The sequence below is a fragment of the Equus asinus genome, chromosome 4 (assembly GCF_041296235.1).
Source record: "Equus asinus isolate D_3611 breed Donkey chromosome 4, EquAss-T2T_v2, whole genome shotgun sequence".
NCBI classification, from domain to species: domain Eukaryota; kingdom Metazoa; phylum Chordata; class Mammalia; order Perissodactyla; family Equidae; genus Equus; species Equus asinus.
The window spans coordinates 86,454,364-86,481,330 of NC_091793.1; the positions used below are offsets into that span (position 1 = coordinate 86,454,364).

The following is a 26,967-nucleotide window of genomic DNA, read 5'->3' on the forward strand; positions in this document are numbered from 1 at the left end:
TAAATTAAAAGTAATGGTGAATTCTCTTATAAAATTGAATATTCTTTGTAATATGAAAATCTTCTATTTAGTTATTTGTTTTGGTAAAGTTGAAGATACATGTGATATTTCATTAACTGCTGATGTGGACACGTGTACATAGTCAAAATTTCATCTTTAGGACTAATGTAAAAATGAATTCCTTGTTCAACAGCAGTCTAGGTGATTGTCTGTTATAATTTGTTCTTTTGGATATCAGCATTTTCTAGTATTCTGGATAGAATACTAATATTCCATCCTGGAGGGACAGAACATGTGAAATGTGAGATCACTCATGCAAAAAATATTTAAGGGAACATCTTCTTTGTGCCAAGCAGTGGTAGATGTATGTGCCAAGCATTAGCATAGGTACTAGAATATAGCAGTCGACAAACAGAAAAGACTTCCACTCTCATGGAGTTTACATTCTAATTTAGTGAGGCTGGAAATAGGCAAAACAATAAGATAAAGCAAAATATATTGTATATTGATGTTGCTATGGCAACTAGAAAATTAAAGCAGAGAGCAGAGATTAGAAATTTAAATAGAGATGGCCTTAGAAAGAGGACATTTGAGTAAAATCTGAAAGAAATAAAGAAATAAGGGTTAATTAAGATTAGACTTAGGTTTTGTTGATGAGAATGATTTATGCGATCAAGATAGCTTCAATCACAGTGATAATGAAAATGAGAAAATAGTAGGAAAAGCTATGTTAATTAGAGAACTTTTAAAACTGTATATTTTAAAGACCATAGCATGATTCATACTTTAAGAAGCACAGCTTTTAATTCTACTTTTATTAAACTTAACAGAAAATTCTTGTCTAAATACAAGTATCAAGTGTAATCATTAACTAGGTATATGAAGATGATAAATTAGTCAATTTCTTTTCTACCAAAAAACAAGAAAACCCCAAGACTTCACATCACTGTATATGGACATTGTCTCTCTGTCATAGTTATGACATCAATTACAAGCTGTTTTTGTGTTTCTCTCCTATTATCCTATGGATTTATCAAATAGGACTCTGTATATTCATCTTATCACGCTTTGCACAAAAGCAGAGTAACGCATGGCACCTGTGTCTTATAACTGTTGAATAAGTTAACTAATTTATTTAACAAATATTTATTGAGATATTGTTTTAAGAACTGGAGATACAGTGGTGACTAAGACAGAAAAAAATTCCTGGACTCATGGAGTTCACATGTTAGTAGAAAATAGCCAATAATCAAATACCTAAAAAGTACATAATATGTCAATTAAAATATATTATGAGAAAAATAAAGTAGGGAATAAGAAATAGAGGATGAAAGATGTAGTAGGAGGGTGTAGTCTTTTGGAAAGGGTGGTCAAGGAGGACCTCTCTGAGGCAGTGATGTTGAAGCAAAACCGTGAATGAAGGGAACCATCTGAGCAAAGAGCAGTCCTGGAAGAAGGAACCAGAAGTTCAAAGGCTTGACATTTAAATTAAAAGTAATAGTTAGAAAGCTAATGCAGCTGAATTACAGTAAGGAGGTGAAGTGTGGGAAGAGAGGGGTCAATACGATAGGCAATGTTCCGATTATATAAATCTTGGAAATTGTTATAGCGAATTTTAATTTCAATCATTAAGGTGTTTTGAACAGAGAAGTGATGTGGGTCTATGAACATTTTTTGATGATGACTGTCAGCTATGTAATGAAGCTGAGTGTACAGGGTTAAGAATGGAAGCAAGGAGGCCACTTAGGAGGCTCTTGTCATGTAGATGAGAGGTAGTTCCTCTATTGGTCTGGGTGATAGAAGCAGAGATGATTGGAGATGAAATAGAAATGAAGTAAATATGATAGTAAAAAGAGAAATTCTTTGAAAACATCTTGTTGGACTTTTCAACCACAAGATTTCAACTAATTGTATTGATATAAAAATGATGATATTTGAATTTTACTACTGAGATGCTGGCAGTTTTTAGTAAAAATTTCAGATATTAGAGCAAAATATTAATTGGAATCAACCTCAAGGAATGGTTAATGAGGATGCATACTATTTTTTCATAAGTTTCTTATGGGAATTAATGTTTCCTAGAAATATTAACTGGTAGTTTATGATTGTCCTTTGAATTAACATCACTCTTTTTTCAGGATACTTCTAAGATTTTTTGCTTTCTCTTTAGATTTCAGCTGTTTGGTTGGGATATAATAAAGATGATTTTCTTTGTATTTTTGTTTCTCAGAGTTTGTAGTGATTCTTAAATCTGTGGCTTGATGTATTTAAGCAGCTTTGGAAAATTCTCAGTCATTAGCTTTAAATACAGCTTTTTCTCATTCTCTCTCTCCTCTCTTTCTGGGACTCCAGTTATATATCTGTGGCAACTTTTCTTCTATCTTACGGTCTTTTCAGTGTTTTCCATTCTTTTGTCTTCTGTGCTTTAGTCTGAATATTTTATTCTGACCTAATTTCAGTTCCTTTTTCCACCTGTTTTTAATCTACTGGAAATCTACTTAATTTCAGTTATTATAATTTTTTCAGTTCGAAAATTCATTTTATTATATTGATCATTTCCAATTCCCTGCCAAAACTTTCAGTCTTGTCATTTATTTTTTGAATATATTATATGATCTTTTACAACTGGATTATCTAGATTTCCAGTAAGTCCATTTTCATCACCTTTTCTGTTTGTTGTTGTAGGGGAGGAAGACAAGTCCTCTACCCTCTAGGTCCTTCTGGCTGGCCTAAGAATTAAATTGGTATGAGATAGAATAACAGAAGAAAATCAAGCAAAGCTTTATAACAATGAATACATGGGAGAAAGTCAGGAAAACTGAGCAACTCACCAGAATAGCTGAGGCTGCCACCTTAAATGCCATCTTCAGCTAAAGACAAAGGAGGATGTTAGGGGTAGTAGTTTGGGGCTTCAAAGAGGAGAAAGGCAACTCACATGGAAATTGAAAAATAAATGTTTGATGAACAGATCTTTGATAAGAGCAGTCTTAGCAAGGATCCTCCCAGTCTACTGATACCCAGAGTTATCTATGGTGATGACCTGTCCCCGGGACAGGCCTTGTATCGTAAATTCTTTCAGGCAGTTATGGGGGGAGGTCAAAGTTTCTTTCAGAGTCTTTTGTTCTTGAAAATATCAAACCAAAGAGATACAATTGGGGTGGCCAATTCTGATCCACCATATTGTCAATCATTTATCTAATGCAAACCTACTTTTTTAATCAAGTGCAAGACATTGTATAAGAAAAATTGTACAGATAATTTAAGAATCTAGACAATAATATTTTCTTTCAGAGTGAATTTATGTTTTATTTATGGCAGGCAATTTAAGCTAGAAGCAGATCACCTTAATCTGAGAGGGATTAAGCTAATTCAATACTGGATGTCTGCATTTGTGAGATCTGGTATACTTCTGGGTCATTTTTATGCTTAGAGCACAATGCTTCAGGGTCCCAACTGAAAGCCTTGGGGCCTCTCGATCTTGGTAGAACCTAAACTCCAATTTTAGTCTACCATTAACTCTGATGAACTTCTCATCCTATCACCCATAGTTTTGTCCCGTTTTGTTTTGTTTTTTTGCTGGGAAAGATTCGCCCTGAGCTAACGTCTGTGGCCAATCTTCCTCTTCTTTTTTTTTTTTTTCCCCTCCCCAAAGCTCCTGTACATAGTTGTATATTCTAGTTGTAAGTCCCTCTAGTTCTTCTAGTGAGCCACCACCACAGCATGGCTACTGCTGGGCAAGTGGTGTGGTTCTGTGCCTGGGAATGAACCTGGACCACTGAGGTGGAACACGCCAAATGTTAACCACTAGGCCGTCAGGGCTGACTCTCACCCATAGCTTTTAAATGCAGAATGTCTGAGGGGAAGAAGCAAGACCAAATTCTGAGCTCATTTCTCAGGGCTTCCATTCTCTGCAAGATCTTGGTTCATAAGTTTTCCATGCCTTGTTGGCTCTTCAGTTTCTTCAAAGAGAAGTGGTATGTGTGTATTGGAGTGCGTGTGTGTGTTTCTCTGGCAGAGGTTGATCTGAAGCCAATCAGTCATTGCCAGAAACATTTTATTTAATGCAATTTATTTATTTTATTTAATTAAACATTTTTTAATAATGGCAGAATACAAAGTAGTTTTTAGAGGAATATTTATCATCTTAATGCATATACTTGGAAATAAAAAATATAAGTATATAATTTAACAAAAGTTTAAAGTTGTAAAAAATCAAAATAACCCCTAAGAAAAGGTAATTAAGGAGCTTATAATGATAAAAACAGCAAGTAATGATGGAGTAAACTAAAAACGAAGAAGATTTTATCCATAAAACTAAAAGCTGGTCCCTTAAAAATAAACAATAAATTTGAAAAACAAATGGCAATTATAGTAAAAAAGAGAGAAAAGACATTATGCTGGAAATAAGAAAATAATTATAAATAAGGAACGACTCACAAAAAATTTTGCATAAAACTTGGTTAATAACTCAAAACCTAGATAAAAAGTGGATTATTTTTAGCAAAATTTAAATCTACAAAATTAATTCAAGAAATTGAAAACTAAATAGAAAAATTATCATAGAAGAATTTTTAAAAGTAATAAAATATTTACATCTGGAAAAGCACCAGGAACAATTTATTTTATGAAACTGGCATAACCTGAAAACAAAAGCAAACAGGAATAGCTCTAAAAAGGAAATTAAATGCAGCCCAATCATAATGATGAACAAGATGGCAAAATTTTCAGTATAACGTTAGCAATCAAATTTTACTAACCTGGTGAAATACTTATCCCGAGAGTGTAAATACCTCCAACATGAGAAAAATCTGTTTTTGTACATTCTTACTATAACTCATTAAAGGAGAAAAACCATATGATGATCTCATTCAATATTTAAAAAAGAAAAAACTTTTGATAAAATTCAATACCTGCTTAAAAAAAATAGTGTGCTAGTAATAGAAATAAATTTCTTTAGCAAAAAAGATCGATGTCTATAAAAGTATGAAATAAAAACTTTTCTGTGACTAAAGATACTATGAATAAAGTAAAAGAAAAACAGTAGGTAAAAAAATATCTCTGCAAGAAGGGCAGATACAGAAAGAATGCTTCCAAATGTTTAAGAAAAAGAGAAATATGCCAATAGACAGCTGAGGAAAAAACTGTAAAAGAGAGATTAATTAAAAATTGCTAAGAAGCTTATAAAAAAAAATGTTTAACTTCACTAAGAGTCAGAGAATTGCAGCCTTAAATGGGATACCATTTTCACTCATCAGGTTGAGAAATATTAAGAAGGTCGATAATGTCCAGTTTTGAAAGAATGTTGGGAAAAGCAGTCACATTCATTATTAGTGTAATCGCAATTTTAGAGTAGAATCTGGAAGAATTTATTAAAATTAACTGTCTGTTCCCTTTGACCCTGCTCTTCCACTTTTAAGAATCTATCATATGCTTCCACTTGTGTAAATAGAGGTGTTGGTGTTGGTGTGCATTGATTTTTTTGTAATTCAGAATAATTTTATTAAATATCTATTCATAGAAAGGTAGTAAATGAATTAAGATACATTGGGAAAGGTGTATTGGGAAAACCAAGCAGGGTTAGAAAGAATGAAGTGCTAATGAGAGAATCACTACATATTTATCTGTTGGTACTGCGTAAAGAAATGTCAGCGATTGAGGGCACCTAGGAAGTGGTTAGAGTGAAAAGAGAATTTGGTCCAGAAGGAAGCATTTACCTCTCCACTCTTGGTCTGAGTACCACCATGAAGGATGAAGCAACGGAGGAAGTCTAGTACATTACTGCTCTGTGGATGCCCAATCGTCCCTGCACAAGCGGTGCTTATGTTACTCATGAAGTGCCCCATCCCAAGGTCTTCCTGATGTCAGTAATCGTTTAGGATAAATTACGTTCAATGATACCATAACTTAGTTATTAGAAATCAGCTCAGTGTTCTTCCCTACCGTTAGTAACATTTGCTTTATTTTTAAAAACCAAACTGATTTTGAAAATCTCTCATGGCACAGAGAATAACATCCAGTTTGTAGTTTAAGAACATTTAAATTTTCTGTAGGCTCTCGAGGAAGACCTATAGATGGGCTATGCCAACTGTGCTTACACTGCTGGAAGCACTTAACTTTATAATTTTTTTTTTTTGGATGGACTGGATTAATGGGAGCAATTCAAACAAATAGCAGTATTTAGACTGAAATAAAAGAAAATTTTAAATTAAAATAAATGTGGTTTGGGGCAACAGCAAAGAGACTGAGAAGGAGTTAAGGACTTAGGAGAAAACCAGGAAAAGAGATTATTTGTGATAGAGTGTAACCTTACCGACAGCTACTGAGATAGCAGGTTTGAGGGAGATAATTGTCACGGGGTCAAAAATCACTTTCTATAAAGCAAATATTTTTAAAAAGAATATTACACTCAATAACAATTCATTTTTCTCTGGATCCCGTTTCTTTGGGGGTTTAAAGAAAAACACAAAAACAAGAGTACTTTCACTTGCCAATTTTAGTTAACTCAATCTTGTTAGATGTAACCTCTTGAGTCTGCCCTCCCAGTGTCCCTCCCAAGATGGCATCTCATGAAATGAGAAACTTACTTAACCTCATAGTAAATAAGAGGATAGTTTCTAGTTTCCTTGTCTTTCATATATTCATTCAATTAACACTTCTTGAGTATTTACTATGTGCCAAACTTTATTCATGGTCCCGGGACACTGCCGTGAATAAAGAGGGAAAATCCTCTGCCCTCATGGGGTTTATATTCTAGGAGAGTCGTTGCTGGTTTCCACTCTGTTGTGGTTGGTCTGCTCTGTATGCGGCTGTTCTCTGTCCTCTTGTTATCCATGAAACCTGCCTCGTTTTTTTTTTTGTTTTTTGTTTTTGTTTTTTTTTGAGGAAGATTAGCCCTGAGCTAACATCTGCTACCAATCCTCCTCCTTTTTCTAAGGAAGACTGGCCCTGAGCTAACATCTGTGCCCATCTTCCTCTACTTTACATGTGGGACACCTACCACAGCATGGCTTGCCAAGCGGTGCCATGTCCACACCCGGGATCTGAACCAGTGAACCCCGAGCTGCTGAAGCGGAAGGTGCGCACTTAGCTGCTGCGCCAGCAGGCTGGCCCCTAAACCTGCCTGGTTTTTGTTGTTGTTGTTTGTTTGTTTTGTTTTGTTTTCTGGCTGGCATCAAGCCACCCACTGCCAAAGTTTGTGATTCCTATTGTTTGCTTGAACTTTGAGGTCCCTTCCTTCTTCAGCCTCCTTGTCCTGACCTCAGATTGGAGCTTTCAGCACGTCTGCCTCTGCCTTCAGGGGCACCGGTACACAAGGGTGCCCCTCCAAGCTATGTACAGGCTTTAGGGTGGAGGAGATGCTCTCAGGCCCAGTCACAAACGCTGCCCCTGCCCCTGCTGCCCTGCCTGCCACTTCCTCCCACCCCCAACAACCACTCACTAGAAACCTAGCACCAGACAAGGGTTTTCCCGCCACGTGCCCTCTCACCTCTAAGCCCTCTCCAGACAGGGGTCTGGACCATTCATTCCCTTCTCAAGAACCCCAGGAGGCATCTTCACTCTAACTGTGATTCAGAAAAATCTGCATGGTTGAGATAGTCCTTTCATTGCTATTTGCTTGTTTGAAGTTGCTGTTGTGGTGATATCTTTCTTGGAAAATTCAGGGTAAGTGGTACGGTAAGAGTGTAGTGCTGGAATAAGCAGCAAGACTAGAGCCTGGGACTCCAGAGTCTTAAGTCAGGTCTCTCTATACTCTCCTACACAAGAATTAATTCCTGCAGCCCACAGGGTTATGATCATTAATTCTATCGTATTCTCTAATCACATTTTATAATTGATCAGTCATAATGATCATACATGTGGATTGTGGGGGTACGCCACACTTTTGTGCATATATGTAAATGGATACACAAACTTCCCCCTTGCTCCCCCCCATTTATTTGAAATGCATTTATCTTCTTTCACAAAATAAGCAAGGAACATTTAGGGGAGGGGAGGAAGAAGTGATGGTTACAGAGATATCTCGTTATTTACTTGTCTGTACTTAACATGGGTGGTTATAATAATACTTAATACTCTTCGTCAGGTACTTTGTCAGGGGATTTTCATGGATGACCTTAATTATCAGCATAATCCTATGAGGCAGCTTCTCCTTTATGCCCGTTTTACAGGTGCCACTGAAGTACAGTGTGGTGAAGGGACTTGGGCAGGCCCGGATCTGGCCCCAAAGTGCTATCTGTAGAGCCCACGAGCTTAAACTTGAGCTATGCTGTCTCAAGCGGTATTGTCTCTTTTATCTTCCACATTTGTCCTTGAAGTTATAGGCTCCTATTTTGTTAGACATTATCAACACACAAAAGAAATTAAAGCCATACTCCAAAAATTTGAAAATAGGATAGGATATATCCAAAAGATGAAATATTAGATGACCACTAAAAAGGTTGTGTAAGAAGAATTTACCATAACTTGAGAAATAGACTTTTGGAGAAAGGTGAAAACCTGGGTCTAAAATTTAGATGAATGTTTTTGCTGCTGCTGATGCGGAGCGATTTCATCTGTTCTGATCAAGAACGAGAAACTTAGACCAATAGAAATGGGACATTTTGAGTATTAATAATTCTGTTTTTTATTATCAGAAAATATGCATGGCTTTGGATTATATTACTGTAGTAGGACCTGTTAGCTCAGAGCCATTTATAGGAACTATGTCTTGTGAGGGACGCTTACCGGAAGCGGGATGGTAAGAACAGGGGCAGGAGTGGTAGTGGGCTCCGTGCGGTCATCAGCACAGAGACCTCTGGGCTCACCTTGTGCTAAACTCTGTAGTGGAAAAAGAGCTGCCCGTCTGCTTGTTCTGAGCCTTTTCTTTCTTTAGAGTCATAATTTTTCTTTTGCTGTAAAATATCTACTGCCCTCAAGTTGCTCTCCGTTCTTCTAACAAAATTCTGTTTCAAATACCAAGGACTAAGTGTGTCTATATGAGTAGAACTGTAAAAATCTACTAAGAGATATGATAAAACCTTAAAATAGGGAGACATACTTTGTCTCTGAAGAGGAAGCCTTACTTACTATTTGCAAATGCTTAATTTTTCCCAAATCAATGTATAATTCTATCAAAATCCGAATGGGATATTCTGGGAGAAGAGAAAAAAAATTAAAGTTCATTTGGAAAGTTTAGAGTCAAGAATAGTTCCAAAAAATCATAAAAAGAATAACAGAAAGGAAACATGTCCTATGAAATACAGGGAAAAATTTAAAATAAGCATTGTTAAAAGGTGAATTGGCATAAATCAGAGAAGTCACACAACTGTGTAGAGTCCTTAAAAAAGACCATGGCATCGATAAGATAGCAGGAGAATCACAAAGTAGAAGAGAGAGGAAAGACCAATCAATAATGGGTGCTAGATAACACGTTATTTGGAAAAATTTTAAAAATCGTAGATTCTCGTACCCATTAAAAAACAAATCTAAAGAGAATTGTTTACAAATATTTTTAAAAATCATAGCAAATAGTGGAAAAGATGTGAGTCAAAATCTGATAACTGGATGGGTAAGAAATTTTTAACAATTAAAATGTTAATTGGGAAAATCACAAAGGAAGAATATCTAAATTTTACAATGCAAAAATTAAAAATAGCACTTCTATATAGAAATAATTTCTTTAGAAATGCCATTCAATACAAATTGGGGAGGCTATCTGTAGCAATTATGACCAAGATTTAATAAACTTTTTACAGTTCTCTTTCAAATAAATCTTGAAAATGCTATAATTGAAAAACATAAAAGAATACTAGCAACAAATTATAAGAAAAAAAATGACTAATTATAAAAGAAATGCAAACAAAAAATATTTGCTACAGGGACGGACCTGATGGTGCAGTGATTAAATTCACACATTCTGCTTCTTGGCGGCCCGGGGTTCACTGGTTCGGATCCCGGGTAGAGACATGACACCGCTTGGCAAGCCATGCTGTGGTAGGCGTCCCACATATAAAGTAGAGGAAGATGGGCACGGATGTTAGCTCAGGGCCAGTCTTCCTCAGTGAAAAGAGGAGGATTGGCAGTAGTCAAAAAAAAAAAAATATTTAGGGGCTGGCCCCGTGGCTGAGTGGTTAAGTTTGCGCGCTCCGCTGCAGGTGGCCCAGTGTTTCGTTGGTTCCAATCCTGGGTGCGGACATGGCACTGCTCATCAAACCACGCTGAGGCAGCGTCCCACATGCCACAACTAGAAGGACCCACAACGAAGAATATACAACTATGTACCAGGGGGCTTTGGGGAGAAAGAGGAAAAAATAAAATCTTTAAAAAAAAAAATTAAAAAAAAATATTTACTACAAAATTGCTAAGCATACAATAATGAATTGGAATGGTCCCACTCCTAAATTTTGGTAAGATAATACAACTTAGAACAATCTTTTTAGAAAGTAATTAGGGATACATTTCAGCATCCTTCCAAAGTAGATTTTTTGACATAATAATTCTCTTTCTGATAATCTCTTCTAAGAAAAACAAATCAGAAATTTTAACCAAAAAAATCATATTTATGCAGATCATTTGTTGTGACAAAAAATAGAAACAAGTCAATTATGGAAAAATCAGAAAACAAATATATTATGATGTCTCTATGACAGAAGACTATGGAGCCATCAAACTGATGCTCTCAAAAAATAATGTCATGGAAAAACCCTCATAATAGAATATCAAAAAAATAAAAACAAGATATAATATTGTATATTTAATTTGACCTATAAATGGCGTATATATGTATATACATTATATATAATGTGTATATCATATGTATTAAAAAATCTAAAAGGAAATACATTAAATATTAAGAGGGCTGCCTTTGAGTAGTATGATTAGAGGTGGGTTTTAATTTTCATTTTACATATTTCTCATTTTACTTATTTTTAAAGTGTTCATATACCATATTTATAGTCATTAATAATTTATTTTAATATATTTCCTCAGGAAAAGTAATATTATACCAATATCTGAACAAATAATTATATGAAAAGATTATCCCTCCATTTGACTGTTTTAAAAGCATCATCTGGAGGAATAAGCCAATCATTGAAATTCCAGTCCTGAGACAGCAGGTTTATGGAATTCGTTTGTCATCTGGAGGCTTCTTAAAGCTCCTAGAATCACACTACATGGCAATTGACAATACTGCCAATATAAGTTTTAAGGTCAGGTCAGCATACGGATACTGAAGTCTCACTTATGGGAAATGCAGTTCGTCAATATATAAGGAGATTATCCAAGTTTCTCAAATGTAGTGGCAGATCCAGAATATTGTCATGATAGCGAGTTATGCAGAATAGACTCAATTTTACTCACTTTGTGAGCCTGAGAGTTTTGGAAAAGAACATCATGGGGAAAGAATGGGAGACAGAAAATGAAGAGTGTAGTCTCAGAGCAGCAATCACCCTGAATTATAGTCTTGTCAAAGATGGCATAGGAGAATCAAGATAGCCAGGGGAAAATTTATTGGATATTTCAAATATATAAGCTCCATTTTGTCAGCCTTCTGCCATGTTGTCTGGGTTACATTACAGGAACACTCTGCTCCACGTACAGCATAAGTCTCTGATACTTTTGGTGCAGACAGGATGAGTAACTTTTACAATATTTAGTTATTATAGTGGCTAGTGTTCTCTGAAAGCCTTGATTCCAAGCCTCTGCCGTAATTTACCAAGAAGTCTTTGGAGCGGGGCTGGCCCCGTGGCCGAGTGGTTAAGTTCGTGCGCTCCGCTGCAGGCGGCCCAGTGTTTCGTCGGTTCGAATCCTGGGCGCGGACATGGCACTGCTCGTCAGACCACGCTGAGGCAGCGTCCCACATGCCACAACTAGAGGAACCCACAACGAAGAATACACAACTATGTACCGGGGGGCTTTGGGGAGAAAAAGGAAAAAATAAAATCTTTAAAAAAAAAAAAAAAAAAGAAGTCTTTGGAGCCACTTTCAAATATTGCCATTGTGGGCCCTTTGAGCACCCTGACTTTCTGTGATTTTCCTCAAGATAGCATATCAGGTATCACCTGACATCATGGGAGCATAAGGGCATCTGTTGATGTCAAGGAGAAGACCATGGAGTCGTATTCTCTGATAATGTTTACCCCACATCTGTGATTTGTGTCCTACAAGGCTCTTGGGACTTAAACCACATGTGCTATATTTGCATTAATGGAAACTTGAGAAGGAGAGGCCATAACACTATTAAAACGTTTAGCTTTCGCTCTCCCATCACACGGCCACATGCTAATAACTACTCCCAGACCTTGTATGATGGTGCTGCAGGGTGCAACGTGTGCTGCACTTATTGTTTCGATACAAGGGACTTAAAAACAAATAGCTGCCATCTCTGCCTCTGATAGTTTGCCAGGCTTTTAACTTCTCGGGTTTTTCCCCCTTCAGATCATGGTGAGGTATCTCAAATGTATTCCAAACAGTACATTACCACCCAGTCTTTGTTTCTTTTTTTATAAAGAAACTTTTGCTTCAAGGTATATTTAGAAGAGCCACGGTCTAAACCAAATTCTAAAGAACCACACCTTAATTCTACTTTCAAACAGGAGGAAATGACTTATCATAGAAGAATCCCCCACACAGGGCTATCGATCACCCAGGCCTAATTATCAAAAATGTGCCAAATAGTTTGGAGTCTTTATGTAGGGTTAAATATTCAACTATTAAATTATGTATAGGGACATTTTGAAGCATCTTATAAACCAGGAGAGAGAGAGAGAAAGCCAAGGAGCAGGGCTTAAAGACTGTATGCTTCATTACTCCCTGGGTCAGTGTTTTTCAAATTGCATTCAAAATCCTTTAGTGGGTCACGAAATCAATTTAGGGAGTTGGGGGTCAGTATTTTTTAATCAAATCAATTAAAGAAAGAATAGATTGGAGTAAAAATATCAGACTACATATGGTGAAGGGAAGTATTATTTCATGAAACTTTTGTTTCTATTATGTAATACATACACACATATATATATATACACGCACATACTCATAGGCACATATATACATACAAATATATATATTTGTATATATAGACAATATATATATAGTGAATACATATACATATATTATATATATAATATATAGTCAATTAGCATATATATTGACTATTATGTAGAGAATAATAGATGGATAGAATTATGTGTGTGTCTGTGTGTTTGTGTGTGTGTGTGTGTGTGTGTCTGAGAAAGAATAAGTTGGGCAAGAGGTACTAACAGACAATGAAAAATATATTTCCTACCATGGAATGTGGTCAAAAATGCTTGAAAGCCATCACCAGACTATAGCTCTTGGGCAGTGGCTTCTTTAACTTTGGAATAAATTCTTCCCTTAATACCTCCCTCCTCTGCTTTCAGGTAAATTCATAGGCTACATATAAATGTAATCTCTTTTAATCTCAAACATTTTCAGAAAAATTTGAGGATGAAAGTGAGTAGATGTGGATCCAATACCGTGAGTCATTCATCATGAACAGCAAATTATAAGCCAGATACTGGTTCTAATGATGAGAAAATATTCTCTTTAATGTCCAGCTCCTCAGGATCCCAGAGAATGATAAACCGCACAATAATTCATAATGAGCCAAAAAAATTGGGGGAGCAACTCACTGTATTGATAATCTTTAAATACAATTTGTTCAGGGAATGGGATTATTTCTTGCGATCAGGAATAACTCAGTTAAGGGCAATAGAACTATCCTGATGAAGCAGGCAAAAAATTATAGTTGGGACAGGTGCTAGGGAAAAGTCAAGCTGATAATATTGGACGTGTGTCTGCTGGACAGAATACAGGACCAAAAACTAAAATGACAGAATACAGCCCAGGCTGTTCAGAGTTAGAGTGTGAGTTCCAACCTGAAATAATAAGAATATTTCACAGGCCAATTTGATAATCAATGAATACATTGAAATGGCTCATTTTTGGATACTCATATGACCATCTGCCTTGAATGCAAGTATGGATTATTGTTTGGTTACATGTTTAGTAATTTAGGTGGATGCAGCAGATGGAAGGTGGAGTTAAAGAAGGTGGACAGTGAGGATCAGGGAGATGCTCAGCAGGGTCCCAGTTCCTGAAAAGGATACTGGCAAAAAGGACTCCTGCCAGCTGAGAGGGACTGGTGCACTATGGAAGCCCCTATACTAGGGAAGCAGAAGCCAAGAAACAGTATAAGGATACACTTACAGAACTAAGCTTCAGTGAAGACAGGATGTTGAGAACTGGGAGTATTCTCAACTATCAAGGCTCCAGATCATGTCAAATCACCTTGGGGTGAAATAAAGTTCTGAATCCAAACACCAAGCATCTCAAAGTCTAGCATCTAAAATCAAAGGCAGAGAAGCAAGCTGCTTGAGCTGTGTGGAAAGGAAAGCAAAAAGACCAAGAACCAGAAAGAGCCTTAGAAAGCCCAGGATACCTTAGAAGAGGCACTCTACATCAGAGAGAAGTGATGTGCCAGCTCAGAGGAACTGCACTGGCACAAGCTTAGAAGACAGCTCCATGTTGACAGTTAGGGAAGTTGCGATACAAATCCAGCTCTAAGAGGATGTCTCCGCCTCTGACACCATGGTTGGCTCTATTAATAATCTTCTCAGGGATCTGGAACTCTTTTCCTCTTGCCTCACATACCAAATGGAACATTTTCTAAATTTTACCTGAATACTGCAGCCCATGCTACTAACCTAAGTCAACTGAGCTTTCATTCTTTCCAGAACTCTTTATTGAGGGCCTGTGTATTCCAGGTGCTAGGCAAATTGCTGGGGACACGTGGCCTTTGTCATCAGGGAGCTTAAAGTGTAGCAAGAGTTGGACAAGAAGTTAGATAAGTACAATAGTGAAATGAACCTCATGATGAAGTAAGTACACACTACTAGAGGGACAATTATTTTTTGAATTTTAGAGGTTATAAAAGCCTTTCCTGAATAGATGTCTGAGTAGTTTCCTGAATGAAGAGGAGGAGTTTGTAAAAATCCAGAAGACTTAATTCATTAAATAATAATAACCACAATATTTTTAAGTACTTACTATGCACCAGGTACTATGCTAAATTCTTTTCCTGAATTATGTTTCATATGACCTCCACAGCGGTCCTATGAGGTAGGTATTATTATTTTAATGAGATTATAGGTGAGAATATCAAAATACAAAGATTCTAAATAACTTGCTCAAAGTTGTGCAGTTAGTAAGTAGAGAACTTGAAGAGAAAATATTAGAGACAGAGAGAAATCATGAAGCGCTTGGTAATCCATATTAAAGAATCTAAGTTTTATCTCGAGGACAATAGGGATCCAGTCAGGGACTTTTAAATGACATGTGGCAGACATGGGTTTGGATAGATCATCTGTCTATAGTCTAGAGGGGCAGGCCCCAACACAGAGCAACTTTCAAATCACATGTGAAGCTTTGTGGCCCTGCTCCAAGGGTCTGATTCTTTAGGTTCCTGTGAGCATGAACATGTGTACCTACAAAGATCTCCAAGAATGATTCTGATCAGTCAAATTAGGAATTCACTAACAAATGGATGTAGAGAATGGATTATGACAACACAAACTGGGAGTAGGGAGATCAGAGCGGGAATGTGGTGGCTTGAATTGGAATAGATACCCAGAAAGATGATTGAAACACAGATGTAAGTTAAGGATTTATCCATTTATAATTGTGATTTTTTTAAAACACTGAGTGGGTAATGTCATTCAGGAGCACGTCGCCATATGAGAAAAATCACAGCTTTGAGAGAACGCTGACAGACAGCTCCATTGAAAGGATAATGAAAGGAGGGCCCACAGAGAGGACTTAGGAACAGTTTCTTAATGTCCTCTAGGGATGCCATGTTCTTTCCTGTCTCTGAGTCATCGTACAAACTGCTCCTGTCACCTGTGTTAGCCTCTTCCCCATCCTTTTCTTCCACTAAATCCCATCTGTCCTTGTAAGAACCTTCTCCAACATTCTTCCCTGAGGACTCCAGTTTACCCTCAGAGAAACTTTGGTTTGTTCCTTGAAAATTAGTACATATGTCCCATGTTAGATCATGATTAATTATTGTTCTCTAGCTATTTTCCTGTGTTGATCTTGTATGTCACACAAAGCTTTTAAAGAGCAAGTGTCACCGCTAACATTTTCTAGAATACCTCACAGTTCCTAGAATTTGACTTTACTAGGTATTCACTAGGCACTTAAAGATCGATGGTTGTTGAATGGCTCCCCACTGTTGTGTGGGATGAATAGTGATCCATATGTCCCAATATACACAAAGTAGACCTACCATCCTGATGTAATTATTAATAGTTTCTCTTTTGCCTTCAAAATTGTCACAGTTTAAGCAATAAATTATATAGTCACTCTACTGATAATGTAACCAATATACATTTTTTAAAGTCTGGCATTTTAAATGGTACTATTTCTAACACAAATATAATTTTGTTTTGGGAAGGAAGGAATGTTGAGATTGTTTTTTTGCACACATTTAGCATAGAGCAACGTGTGTGTCATTCCAGATGTAGATGTCTCCATTATTAGATACATGGCCTGTTTCTCAGTTGAAAGATGTCCTTGTCTAGCATATAGTCACAAGTGGGTTTTTTTTAAAGGTACTGTTAAATTACATATGTACCATTGTGTTATATATATTATATGCCACTAAGTTATAGTTTTAGAAGTGTCAGGTACTTTTTCATGTTTGTCTAAAGATAACCCTTTGAATAAACAGAGATTTTCCTCAAAATGTGGAATTATCATTTTTGCACGTTTTCAGGAAAAGAATTCAACATTTTCAATTTATTTAAACCTATAATTTATGGGAAAAGAGAAATTTCTCCCTATTCATGAACTTCTTAATTACACATATGCTTAGTCTATCATCCTTAATGAATGATGATGCTCTTTTATGTAGGGTAAAATCTAGATTGTCAAGCTCTTGGTTAAATACAATTTCAAAATTTTCAGAAGCGAAAAGTAAAGTTTTTCTATATTATTAACTTTACTTCTTGAATTATGAAGTTTGGATTCCAGACAATACAAATTCACTGGTTGATCGCCAAATCCTCACCATATACTTGTTATCCTGCCCAGACTATATGGTGAGACATCAAAGAAGGAAATAGATTCTTTCTTGAGATCCACATATTCTCCAAGAGCAATTCTCAGCTTCCTCATTTCCCAGGTCAAAGTGGCAGAATCCTGTGAGACGAGTTCGTCTGTGCCCTGGCTAATCTGTGTTTACTAGAACAGCACAGAGGCGCTCTGTTTATGTCTGACAAAGTAGTTATAAATCACACTTCTTCAGATCATAAATACACATTTATCTTTAGAATATATCACCAACTGAGTCATTTCGATGTAAATATTGCACCTCTTAAATATAATGATGATAATAGAGGCTGTGAATCCACAGATTTGCGCAAGTGCTCCCTTTTCAATAACTGAAAATATTTAAATCGCGGAAGCTTTAACATCCTATGGGGAGTGGCAGACAGATGTGTCAATAGAGTGGGACCTACCAAAGTTGCAACTATATTCTCTGAGTGATGAATAAGGCAGACTCACTGGCTTCCGCAAGGGAATTACAGTACTTTTTCTGAGATGTAGGTTTCGGGTAGCCTCTGTCTAGCAGCCGGGAAGTGACTGACTCAGAGAGAGACCTCAGCTCCTTGGCTCCTTTCAGATCTATCATCATAGAAAGGGCTCTATGGCAACTGGTTGTAAACAACACAAGGTGGGCAATAGTCTGTACACTTCCTCATTCAGTCAAAAGAGGTGTGGGAATCATCCTGCTTTCTGAGACCGGTAAAGAGACCACTTTTGGATAGGAGGTCCCCAAGATTATGGAGAATCTATATTGTGGTGGCATTGCCATCTCTTGCTGGTTGGCATCCTTGTCTGGAAACTGTCTCAGTTGGCTGTAATTTTACTTGAAGATTAAAGCACAGATTTTTATATGTATCTTCTGTTCTCTGAATGTAAAAAATATAAAATACACCTACATTCACTTCTAACTGGCAGTATTGTAATTCAGCAGATTTCTGTTTTTCACTGAAACCTGGAGCTGAATTGTCTTGAGCCGGAAGGCATTCAAGCTGCTGTTTTTCGCTCAGCTATATTTCTCTATAAGCATCTAATTGTTTCAGAAAGTGATGTACAGTATGCAAAAACCTGAATCTAATGCAAATAAGTCTGTACAGCACTAAAGTTAACAGGTGTTCTCATTAATGTAAGTAGACATAGAACAATTCTTGAATGTTTTATAAACACTCATAATCATGGCCAAATATGTTACAATAGTATAGAGATACATACTGTGACATCTTTTATTCTTGTTGTGCCATCTCAGCACTTATTAATAGGAGACATGTGTGAGTAATAAACTAGTGGCAATAATACCTGTTTCTAAAGTCACTGTATCTTAAATTAGCTAATACTTCTAAATAAAATTATTTGTAACATAACTACCGCCACCTGTCCTTCCAGTTTGTTTGTTTACTAATGTTAATAGTGCTTTAATAAAATTAATGGCTGCATTCTTGATGGACCAGCAATGAGCACCTTGGGATCACTGAGGTTATTTAAAGACTTGATCCATTAACCTAAGGATTAACTCTTGAAAATCTTAAACTTGGGTCCACTTTCCCATATTGTCAACTCTCAACTAGAAAGGCCCATACATAGGGTGAGATTCTTGGATGATCTAGTATAGATTATCCCTGCAAAACACATGCTGGCTTTGGAATATAACCAAGAACATTCTATTCTAGTGATATGTATTGAAATACCGACCCACTCTTGGTGCTTCCTGACTCCTCCAAGTTTAATCCTGTGGTCTGAAGTCTAGCACTTGTTGACTGATAGAAAATATAGTCTCAGACTGCTGTTCCCAATATTCAAAATAGATTGCCTACCCTGCTCTGATAAAAGTGTTATCAGTAGATGTTAAAATTAACTACTTATGTTGCCTGAAAGAATACAGTGGTATTGGAATCTTCAAAATTTTGTGACAGTGGAGGAGGAGTTAAATATATTATGACATATCAAACAATAGAATATAATGCATTCACTGAAATGTATAAGGTAGATGAGGTTTACCTACTTATTATTTACTTAGTGTCCCTTAGGTGTGGGTTATGCAGCCCCACACTAGGTAGGCAGTTGCCCTGGCCTTCAGAGTGATTATAATGTAGTGAGAGACAGAGAGAAACCAACAAGACATTGCAATGTAGACCAACATATCCTATGATAAAGTAGGAGCAGGATATCATGGGAGCCCTTAGGAGGGAAAGATATTTCAGAGAACCCATTTCTGAAAGGGTGACATCTAAACTGATTTGAATGATATGATAGAGGAAGTCAGAGGGTTCTGGGCAGTGGAAATAACCTGCCCTAAGAGAAGAAATGAAATTTAGTGTGGGACAGCTGGAGAACAGAAAAATTTTCGAAATGGCTGGATTGTAGAGATGCAGAGGGAAATGTGGAGCAGGGGGCTGCAGAGCACAGCAGCTCTAGCAGACAGAATTAAAGAGTTTGCACCATAGTGTAACACCTGTGGGGATTCTCAGAATGATATCCAGCAGACAAATGGGATGATCAGATCCAAATTTCAGAGATCACTATGGCTACAATACGGAGTATGGAGTAGAAGGGAAAGCATGGAGAGACGGTGAGGAGACCAAAAGATATTATTATTAAATCCGTGTGGGAGATGTTGGTAGTATAGATAGTTAAATGCATAAAAATTTTTCATAACATATATTCATTAAAAGATAAACATCTAGGGGCTGGCCCCATGGCCTAGTGGTTAAGTTCTCGTGCTCCGCTGCAGGCGGCCCAGTGTTTCGCTGGTTCGAATCCTGGGCACGGACGTGGCACTGCTCATCAAACCATGCTGAGGTGGTGTCCCACATTCAACAACTAGAAGGACCCACAACAAGAATATACAACTATGTACGGGGGGCTTTGGGGAGAAAAAGGAAAAAAATAAAATCTTAAAAAAAAAAAAGATAAACACATATATAATGTTTATCCCATGGGTCAAGAAAAATATAGAAGGATGGACAACAATTTAGTATACCTTGAGGAAAGGAGATTTTGTGTATATGTTATACTTTTGTGTTCGTTAAAAATTCTTAACTTGTGCGTTACTTAAATAGTGACAGAAATAATAGAAATCATTCCAATTTGAAAATAGTGGGAACTGCAGATTCCCAAATGTCATGTGACTAGATAAGTAATTTTGCACAGTGAACATAGCTCAGGTTAGAAGCTGATCTGTGGTTGGCAGTGACCGACTGAGTGGTGGGTACCAGTGAACATGAGTCTTAAGATAAATAGTTTATCTAGAGGCAACTACTCCCTACCAAGTTCAAAAATTAACGTTAACAGCAATAAAACTCTAAGCCAATATCTTTATACACCAACTGCTTCGATTAGTCACTTTTCCAGTCACTTTTCACATGAGCACCACAGGCAAAAGTTTTGGGGTAGCTGACTGCAAAACTGTGGAAACTGCTAAACTATCTACTAATTACTTGGATAGTATTCTTTCATGAATATTGAGAAGACTGTTTTTCAGTACTTGAAATATTTTGCTACAGATAAAAGAATGAACATGAGTTTTTGTTTGTTTGAAATTTGGGGTTTGGGTATTTGGTTAATAAATAGAAAGGCAGAGTAAGCAAGTGACAAGGGGTGTGAATGTTTGCTACTGGGCCAATTTTATTATGCAGAACAAATCTGTGTTGTAAGGATGCATGGACCAAATTATTTGGATGTCAAAGGTATAGCTCAGTTTCAATTAAAGAGCACTATTTCTCGAAAGGTTGGCCTTAAACCTTAGATTTTGGAATGCACTTGAGATCTGTCGTGTATGTAGCCCATTTGTTTACTTTCCATTAAATAAGAAATTGCTTACATGGGCAAGTTATTTTGATATGATGATACCACTGAGAGTTCCAATAAATGTACATGCAAATCAATCAACCCCAAACACATTGAAAACATATCCAATAAACATCTGGAAACTAATGAACACACATTTGTTAACACAGGGGGAGTTGTGGAAATATAGGATCCATTGGCGGCCAGGCTTATTTAGCAGCATGTGGATTTAAGAACATTTCACAGAGTCAGAAGAAACAGAGTAATTATAACATAAGGTTCAACATCTTTAGATATGTAGAACATTTTCCGTTGCTTAAAACAAATATTCCCTAAGAAAGTATAAAACATTTTTCTGACTTGCAAAGTTTTTGCAGTCTATCATTTAAATTACTTAAATAAAGGGAGCTTTACTGCTCCCCAAAGCTGAGAATATAACACCCTCCATGCATATTAGCTTGATCTTCTTGACAGACCAGAAAAGTGTTTGTGTGTGCCAATTAAAACAAAAATGGATCCCTAGTGGCTTGTTCCTCACACAACTTCTGAAGACTGCTATCATTGTTTGCTAGGGTAACCCTGGATAAGGCTGCTATCCAGAGTAAACAAACTTTTCAAAACTTTCATGACAGATGGGGGTTACAAACGCATTTTAATAAGAGAGTTGCCAAAGCAACTTTTTTTTTTTAATAATCAGCATATATTTACTTAACATCTAGCAACATTGGGAACACAAGGCAGATACTTTCTCACAAAATGTTTTAACAAGTAACATTTTTGGAAAGACAAATTGAAGACCTTTTACTTCTAACTGATATTTTACCCTTGGTTTTATGTTAACTTTGCTCGACATGTTGAGGAAAATGTTAGGAGTTGCTCAGACCAGACTGTAATTTGAGACTGACATGCTGCTTGATAATGTAGTTTCTTTGGTGGCCATAAACGCCTTTGAGATCAAGTAATTTAACTATTAGTATAACTATGACAACCTTCGTTTGATCAACTATATTAAATGTGGAGTGTGATGCAAGATGAAAAAAATGTGAATCTGAGGGTTTTCTTAAAGCACTATTGCTTCAATTTTAGGTCTTGATATCTCACTATGATGTAGCCAAAATGTGTATCTATATTTTATGCTGTTAGAATTCAATAAACATATGGCCAAAATTGATATCAAAAAATAATTTATATTCATTTCAAATGAATTTAGTATATTTTGGTGTAACTTTTTATATCTACTTAATTTAATTCAAATATAATGATTTCATCATGAAGTACAAAGTGTCTCAAAATATACTTATAATTAAATTCCATTCCTCTTAAATTGTTAATCCACTTATTTATAGAATCACTGTAGCCACATCCTTTAACATTTTTACATCTCTTTGGATATTTGGCATATTTTATTACACATTTCCTATATACAATTTAGGCTTCATTGAGATGGAATAAACCCTCCTTAGGTTCATAGTCAAGACTGATCCTAGCAAAATGTGAAAGATATTAAGTTCAAATGTAGAATTATTTTGGTCCTTTCTGGGATCTGAAGGAGCTTTTTGGATACCCTCATTCTGTTTTAGATATATGTTTTCATAGCAGGATAATGGGTTTTTTTGTTGGTTTTTTTTGCTGACGAAGATTTGCCCTGAGCTGACATCTGTTGCCAATCTCCCTCTTATTTTTGCTTGAGGAAGATTCATCCTGAGCTAACATCTGTGCCAGTCTTCCTCTATTTTGTATGTGGGTTGCCGCCACAGCATGGCCACCAACAAGTGGTGTAAGTCTGTGCCCAGGATCTGAACCCGGGCCACTGAAGCAGAGTGTGTCAAACTTAACCACTAGGCCACAGGGCCAGCCCCAATAGTGGTTATTTTTGAGAAGAAAAAAACAGAAAACATCTGAGTAAGAACGTTGGGTGATCTTTGAAAATTGTGCTATCTTTAGCAAAACAATAAAGAAACAAGCTACTTTTGGGTAAGGTCTACATTGCAAATTTTACAGCTGAAACCAAATCATCATGGTCCTTTCCCCATATGCACAGAGTCCTTGACTGTACATAACTGTTGAGGACTAGTGAACTAGAAATCAAGATCTTTGTAATCTCTTATTTCTATCATTTAAAATGATGCCAATTTGATAGAATGGTGTTCTCATTTTCCTCATTTGCTTCATTTTCTTCATTTGCAAAATTACTTTATGATAGTAGAGGGAAGCTGCATTTGAAGAATGTTTATTATGTGCTTTGAGGTCATTAAAGCTGATATCACTTTGCATACCAAGTGGTAGTATTCACATCCTTAATATACTAAATTTCCGATACAATCAACCTTTAAAGAATAACGTATCATGACCAACAGTTTATGCATAATTCCATGATGTAAATGTGTCTTCAGTAATTACTCCCTCTGAAATCTTGACATGAACATTGTCTGTGCCACTCACATTGGGATTTAGTATAAGCCATTTTCTATTGTTATTTATTTTTAAATGCATATATCTATTTATCCAAATGGATTATGAGTTCTTGAGGGTAGGAGTTGTGTACCCCTAGCTTCTAGCAATGTGCCTTGTGCTTAATGGAAGTTTAATTAGTCCTTCATGATTAGGGGGATATTCGGTCAGAAACATATCCAACTCAGTCTCCTAAACCAGGAATTATCTGTGGGACTTATTCTGCAATAGGAAAGGTACTGCTATCAAAAAGGGGAACACATGTCACTCATCTCTTGCACCTTCAATAGTTTCCCAACATATATTGAGGTCAAATGGAATGGAAGTAGCTGACCATATGTAACCATCAAATATGTTTTACTGATGAGGTATCTATTTATAGCGTAAAGTTGTCCATTGACCATTATTGTATATATTTGATAATTATTTATAAAAGACTGGAAACAACTAAATTAAAATGTCTACAGTGTTTACTCTGTGGAGCTATGAATATTTTAGTTTGCTTTTCCATTTTTTAAATTTTTCCCAGTTCTCTGAAATAAATTCAATTATTCTAGCAATCAGAAAAAAATGTAAAGTTCTAAAAAATTTTGTGTCTGTTCTGGTAAACCAAAGTCTGGAAATTTTTAATAGTATAAATGCCATTCTACATATTAATTTCTCATTTAAAAATTAAAATTTAACATGGGAAAGACTAAATGCCAGAATGCATATTGACAAGGGTGATACTTAATTGACAATATTGAAAAAAGCAGTACTTAAATAAGCAGAAGCACTACTTGTTAAAACTCTTTTAGGATGTTTTAAATTAGCACAACAATACTCCATTTATGAACTAAAGCCTAAAAAACAAATGTCTTCTCTCCTCATCTCTTATCAGTGGAGTTTGGAGCTGGGATATACCTGCCTCCATCTTCGGCAGAACCACGGCAGGATACAGACCAAGCTTCCTAACCCAAGGGGAAACTATTGTTGAATTGATACCAAAGACCCTTAGGGGATATGTCTATTCTGCATGTTGCCCTGGTGAATATGCTGATATAATTTCCTAAGCATACATTTGTTACCAGTAAGAATTGTGACAGATCCTTACTTAGTATGAAAAAGTCTGTGGCAAATTTCCCCAGACAGGTAATTGACGATATCTATTATTGACAACACTGGTACATTTCATTAAGACTGCTTTGGTGCCAGGATATATCTCTTCAAAACACAACTTGGTGGAGAGGAGGGGTTTCAAGAAACATTTGTCTAAAGTAGACTTCCAAGGAAAATGGAGACCAGCAGCTCCTGCCTAAACCTGTCTTGTCTTCTGTAAGATCTTCCTTCATTCACCTCACCCTAGCATCTGTCACTTAGGCAAAATGTGATATAGAAAGAATACATTAGCATGGCTTAATATCAAATCTTTTATGTCTGTTATTAGTTCTTACTCACTTTAGATTGTCATCAGGAATTGTTCAATCAAAAGATTTAGTCAAAGCTAACGTTCTTTACTGATGTCTTTTTTTCCCAAGAGTGTTGAAAATTCGATTTTTCAAAGTGCAAATATGATTCAGCAAACCATTTATCAGAAAACCTAAAGAGGTAATGTAAAAAAGCAAATTGAGAAACCTGAATTAAATGGGCTTTACCAGTCAAAGACTTTGAAACTGCTTTCCTGCGAGTGACTGGAATGGAGCAGAACAAAGTCAATTACGGACTGTAATTAAGAAGTGGATGCATTTAAACTGTAGAGAGCAGTAGCAGACTTCTCCAGACTGCCGAGTAACTCGAAAGATTAGTGGGAAGACAGACGAGAGGATGTGAACTGTATCTATCTCTCTGATAGTGTGTTTTGAATGGATTGCATTCATATACTTCTCTGATCCAGCTTCCCAAAATGAATTCGTAAATTACTGATTATGTATGATTAACACAGTAATATATTTGGACAAAGAAACTTTTAAAGTACATTTTGCTTTTGGTTGTGTTAGCAGTAAAAGATCCCCGTTGCATTGCATAGCATGCACCAAAAGTACAAGCTGAAGTCTTTATAGTTTATCACTGTTTGAATTTACTAGACTGAAAACTGAACTACAATTTACTGAATACAGTAAATTGAATTGTGTTTGTTTCTTGTACTTTGAAAACATTCTCTTTTCTAATTTTAATAATGGTTTATAATGGGAGAGGAATATTTTAGATTCTACATTGTGTTGGGGCTAATTTAATTTTCTTTGTGTATTGTTAACAAATTGTGATGTTATGTAATACATTCATAATCAAAATATTTAAATTCAGATTAGGATGAAGGTAGAGGTCAAGGACGTTACTAGTTTTCTTGGGTTAGTTAGAGTGGCCTTATATTTTTAGATTACTATTTCTGTGGCAACACTTTATGAAGTAAATATTTGGAACTTTATGTAAGTAAAGAACATTGCAAGGGCGTGCAGATAATTAGGAAAACATCAGCCTAACTGTCTTTTACTAGATACATAAAACAGAGGACTATTTGGAAGCTATTTTGAGCCATCTCAAATCTTACATGCAATTTTACTTTAAAAAAAAGAGTGACTGGCCCTGGTAATCTGTCAAATTCTAGTGTGGATAATTAAATTCCTTTTATTTTCTAATCTTTCGCTTCTCATAACTGTATACACTTTGGATAGTTCCTCTCTTGACAGTTGTGAAAAGTTGGAATCCATTTCAGGCAAAAATGGCTGCATTGCAGGACTGAGTAATATGGCATTTCTCTATAGTTTTTCTACAAATAAATGCCAGAAGAATATATGCAGTGTATAATTGAAGATTACTTTAAAACTTCAGGATCGTTGTCATTAAATGTTGCCATAAGAATCATTGAAACCTTCAGAGTGAGCTATTTGGGGTAATAATTGTCAGTTTAATGATAGAATTATAGAGACATCCTGAAGCATGATTTGTGATTTTCTGAGCCTGTGCCACATTTCAGCATCACCTTCTATTTAGAGCCAGTAAGGCTGAGAAGAGGTGACTAGCTCCTGATTGAGTATTTTGAAATGTCAGTCCTCTAAACCTCCGAAGCCTTGCTTGATGTGTGACAGTAGTCGGGAAATGTTCATCTTCCTGTTGAAACAAAAAGTCAATAACATAAAGGGAAAATCTTCACAGTTCAGATTGATGGCCTAATACAAAAAGCATGCCCACACCCACTCGAATCAAATTCTTCTCCAAGTAGCCCTTTACGTGTGAAATCAAATGCACTGCTCTGTTTCTATAGGGTCACATCCTTCTCTCACAATTCTGGAGAGAAAAAGATTCACTGTAATGAAAAACGTATAGTTACACGCTAAATATTGCCAACTACTTAACCGCCCTGAGAGTCTGAAGAGAGGATGTTCATTTGATAAATACTCTCCATGAGAGGTTCAAATATGTAAATGAACTTTTATTCTAATAGACTCTCTTTGTGGGGAAATTGGTCCTTTATTACTTTCCTATAGATCTTTCTGATAGGAAAGCAGAAATAGCCAAATGTTATTCATTTGAATGACCTTTTGGAAAAGTCTGCATTAGTCTCTCTGGTAAATAATCTGTTTTAGAGCCCTCCATAAAAGGAAATCAAATATAGAGATACTATTAGATTTGAAAAAGACAAACAGGAAAGAG

At 36.2% G+C, this 26,967-nt stretch overlaps 1 protein-coding gene across 1 annotated transcript in view; it reads left to right on the forward strand.

The window, feature by feature from the left end:
* Positions 1 to 26,967, forward strand: part of ARHGAP15 (Rho GTPase activating protein 15) — a 607,959-nt gene that overhangs the window by 270,665 nt on the left and 310,327 nt on the right. The gene's annotated exons all lie outside the window — the stretch shown is intronic.